At 39.8% G+C, this 4,714-nt stretch overlaps 1 pseudogene; it reads left to right on the forward strand.

The window, feature by feature from the left end:
- The first annotated feature begins 2,319 nt into the window (after positions 1–2,319).
- Positions 2,320–2,681, forward strand: LOC102860929 (annotated as a pseudogene).
- The last annotated feature ends 2,033 nt before the right edge of the window (positions 2,682–4,714 follow it).

Consider the following 4,714-nt stretch of genomic DNA (forward strand, 5'->3'; position numbering starts at 1 on the left):
CTGTCAACAAATGAATGAATAGAAAAACTATGATATATTCACATGATGGAATACTATGCAACACTGAAAAACAAGGCACTTGTAAAATATTACACGACATGAGCCACCCTGGAGGACATTATGCTGAGTCAAATATTTCAGTCACAAAAGGACAAATACTGCCTAACATCACTGTTCTAAAACAGGACAGGACATGAGGAGTTGGGAGAAAACTAGGAAAAGAGGGGATACATAATGAATGCTATATTGGAACAGATGAAGAAAAATACTGTTTAAGAGGAATATATGTTAGACATGATCTGAATTAAAATAGTCCAGAATAAGAGGTGCATTACACCGTGGACTGTGGGAGCGGTGTGCGGAGGGAGGATATTGTGGAACAATGAATAAATATTGTAAAAAAATAAAGTGAACAGGGTGTGGATAGGGAGGGAAATAAGCAACAATGAATGAAAGAAAATCCAACTTTTCTGTAAACTTTGTTAAAAATCACACATACAGAAAAAAAGAATAAATTTCAAAACAAAGAAAAAGGAGGGAAGGGTGATTGTATGGCTCAAAATAAAGACTATTTTTACTGTGGTTCAGTATAGATGTCCTGGGTAGGATCCTGGGTTTCAATTATTCCTTGTGTAAAGTGAGTCATGTACCTTTATCTCCTTAGGTATCTGCTTTCTCACCTGTAAAATAGGGATAACACCAGATTTTAGGTCTCAGGGCTGTGAATCTAATAACTGCAATGCCTTTCAAGAGATCTAGGGGGAAAACTGAGTCTGAGTCCCAACCTCAACCTTTCATCAAAATAAAACTCAACACATACAACAGTCATAGCCGCGTTACTCACCATCGCAAGAACATGGAAACAGCCCAAATGCCCAACCACAAGGATTGAGACATTACAGTACAGTCACACAATGGAATACTATGCAGCACACAGCAACAATGATTTTGTAAATTACTACCTAATTTGGGAGGGACTAGAGAGCATTATACTGAGTTAACTAACTCAGTCTCATAAAGACAAATACTGTTTAAACCATTATTGTAGAATGAGTATGAGGATGGGGGGAGGCTTAATAATAGGGTCACACAACCTTTTTTTTTTAAAATTACTTTGTGTGTGTGTGTACCATCTAATGGGATCTGTTATAGGAGGATACTGTCCCTCTTTCTCCAGCAGAGCATCTGGTGGATTTGAACCATGCACCTCTGGATTGCAGTGCAGCTTCTTGCCACTAGGCCACCAGAGCTTGCCGCAAGGTCACACAATTTGATGGGTGGAGAGAAGGGTGGGTAAAGGAAAGGGGAAAGATCTGGTGTGAAAAACAATGTATACAAACTTCATGAACTTTGTAAGTAAACCAGTATAAGATTAAAAAAAAATTTAAAGCCCTAAAAAAACACCACCAAAATTCAAAGATAAAAAGGTGAAAAAGAAAACTGTGGAAGTACCAGGAAGGTGGCGGGGTGGGAGTAGGGGTAGGGTGGGGAAATTGCTTTTTCTTTCTTTGTATCAGAGAGAAAAAAGTCTCACTTAATTGGAAATAAACCCATGACCAAAAGAGAGTGATAAATTCAACTACATCAAAATATCAAATTCTGCAACATAAGCAAAATACACCTGGACGAGTATATTTAGCAGATTGTTTGAAGGAGTAAAAGGAGGCATTGGACATCTTTTCTGTTTTTCCTTTCTTTTTTCTTTTAATTTATTATTAATTTCAATGAAAATTTACAGAGACTTTGGATTTCCATTCATTCATTGTTGCACTTTTCTCCCTTCCCAACCCTTTCCCCTAGTATACTACCCTCTTGGAAAAGTAAAAGAAAAATTCTTTCACTGTTTTACAATCCCTCTTCCCAGGTCCACTTCACTATGCAGCCTTCACTCTGGATTGCTGTCATGACAAAAATACCTAATCACATATCCCTTTTAAACAGTTTTCTCTCTCATCTGTTTCAATGCAGTATACATTGTTGAACCCATCTTTCTCAGTCTCCTCCCAACCCTGATGTCAGTCCTGTTTTACAACAGTGGGAACATGCACTATTTGTCCTTTTTGTGACTGAGATACTTCACTCAGCATAATGTCCTCCAGGGTCACCCATTTTGAGTGAGTTCCTTGTTTTTCAATGCAGCGTAGTATTTCATTGTGTGAATATACCAGAGCTTCTCCATCCACTCGTTTGCTGATGGGCACTTGGGTTGTTTCCAACTCCTTGCTATTGTGAACAAAGCCTCCATAAACATGGGTGTGCATATGGCATCCGATATCTTAACAAGGCTGCACTTGTGGTAGCTCCTCTCCGAGCTTTGCTATGCCGCTTGAGGACAACAAGAAGAAGAAAGATGCTGGAAAGTCGGCCAAGAAGAACAAAGACCCAGTGAACAAATCTGGGGGCAACGCCAAGAAGAAGAAGTGGTCCAAAGGCAAAGTTTGGGACAAGCTCAATAACCTGGTCTTGTTTGACAAAGCCACATATGACAAACTTTGTAAAGAAGTTCCCAACTATAAGCTTATAACCCCAACTATTGTCTCTGAGACACTGAAGATTCGGGGGTCCCTGGCCAGGGCAGCCCTTCAGGGCTTATCAAGCTGGTTTCAAAACACAGAGCTCAAGTGATTTACACCAGAAACACCAAAGGTGGCAATGCCCCAGCTGTTGGAGAAGATGCATAAACAGCCAACCAACTGTACATTTTAAAAAATAAAACTTTACTCAATAAAAAAAAAAAAAAGACTGGAAGCAGCCTAACCTGGTAGTGATGGGAGGCTGGTTAAATAAATGTTAACCCATTTGTTCAGATGCTTTACAGTGCTGTGTGTAGCCATCCAGGAAAGTGTGTGTTATATTCAAACCAATCTCCCTGCCAAGAGTTGCTTCTGACTCAATGCTCCCCTAGAATAGAGGTAAGATTGTCCCACAGGAGACTTCAGTATTTACTGACGCTGTCACTTCCTCTCACACTGCAGCTGGTTGGGTAGATTTGCCAACTGTCTGGTTAGCAGCCAACTGCTTTAACCACAGCACTACTAGGACACCTAGCTTTTGTCTCTCATTCACTGTCATCCAACTCATAGTGACCCTCCATCGCATTTCTAAGGCTGCAAATTATTTTTTTGAAATAAGACTTTATTTAAATTATTATTTTAAATAAAATTTTAGAGAAAATTTAGATTTTCATTCATTTGTTCTCTGTTACACATCTTACCCCCTCTCCTCATCCCTGTCCTTATTCACTTTTTAAAATAAAATTTTATTTTAATTGTGATTTTAATGAATGTTTACAGAGAAGTTAGATTTTCATTCATTCATTTTTGCACATTTTATCCTATCTCCCTTCCCTGCCTCCTCCAGTTCACTTTTAAATTTTCAACTAGTTTATTTACAAAATCAAATATTATTTATAAGAACAAATTCTTTCCATTTCCCTCACCCTGTGCCCATCAAAATGTACAACCCCACAATTAATCCCCCGATTTCTTTTTTTTTTATATTCATTCATTGTTGCACAATTACCTCCCTCTCTCCTCCTCCCAGTTCTTTTTGCAGTAATGAACCTCTTAGTCAAGGCTGCAAATCTTGATGGGAGGAGACAGCTCACCATTCTCTGTTGGAGCTGCTGGTGAATTCGAACAACCAGACACAGGTAGCCTGCTGATTAGCTACTCAACTTGCTACAGATGACACCAGAGCTCCTAGGTCTATGTGCAGAAGGCACATTAAACAAACAAACAAACAAATACAGACGTTTGTCAGATAAGTTAGCTTCTGAGTTGGGGAGAGGGAAAAAGATGCTTGTGAATGTTGCCAGGAGAGGCTAGTCCTTAGAAACAGGTATCATGCTGGGAGGGTCAGAGAAGGAGAGGAAGACCGCCAACAAGATGGATTGACACAGTGACTGTAACAGTGGCCTCCGGCACACCAGAGATGGTAAGGATGGCACAGGATCGGGCAAGGAGCAGATATGCTGTCCAGAGAGTCACTAGGAGTAGTAGTCGACTCAGTGACTCTTGGCAACAACACAGCAGCAGTATATCCCAAAGTAAGGAGTGAGGGGACAGATAAAAATGTAAACAGAATTTGGTTCTTTTTTGTAAATAGCCCTAGGAGTACAGTGGTTAAAGTACTTCCTTGCTAACTGAAAAATGGGTAGTTGAAACTCACCAGGAGAAAGATATGTTAGCCTGCTTCCCAAAGGATTCACGGCCTTAGAAATTGGGCTGATTGTCCTATAGTGTCCCACAAAGTCTTTATACTCTATAGGCAAATCTTTCCCTCTTTCTTTCCTTCTTTCTTTCTTTCTTTCTTTCTTTCTTTCTTTCTTTCTTTCTTTCTTTCTTTCTTTCTTTCTTTCTTTCTTTCTTTCTTTCCTCTGTCTCTCTGTGTCTCTCTCTCTCTCTCTTTTCTTTTCTTCTCTCTCTCTCTCTCTCCCCCCGCCCCCTCTACGAGACTTAAGAACGGATCCCACGTGGTCTTGGGGATTCCACAGTATAGAACTATATCATTGATTTCACATGCAAGCAAGATTTTACTGAAGACTATCCAAAAACGACTGGAACAGCACATCAGCAGAGAACTGCCAGAAGTCCAGGCTGGGTTTAGAAGGTGTCATGGTACTAGGGATATTGTAGCTAATGTTAGATGGATCTTAGCTGAAAGCAGGAAATACCAGAGGAATGTATATCTGTGTTTCATTGACTATGCAAAG

This window comes from Elephantulus edwardii, unplaced genomic scaffold, assembly GCF_000299155.1.
Source record: "Elephantulus edwardii isolate Elephantulus edwardi_28Jun2011 unplaced genomic scaffold, EleEdw1.0 scaffold01139, whole genome shotgun sequence".
Lineage (NCBI taxonomy): Eukaryota > Metazoa > Chordata > Mammalia > Macroscelidea > Macroscelididae > Elephantulus > Elephantulus edwardii.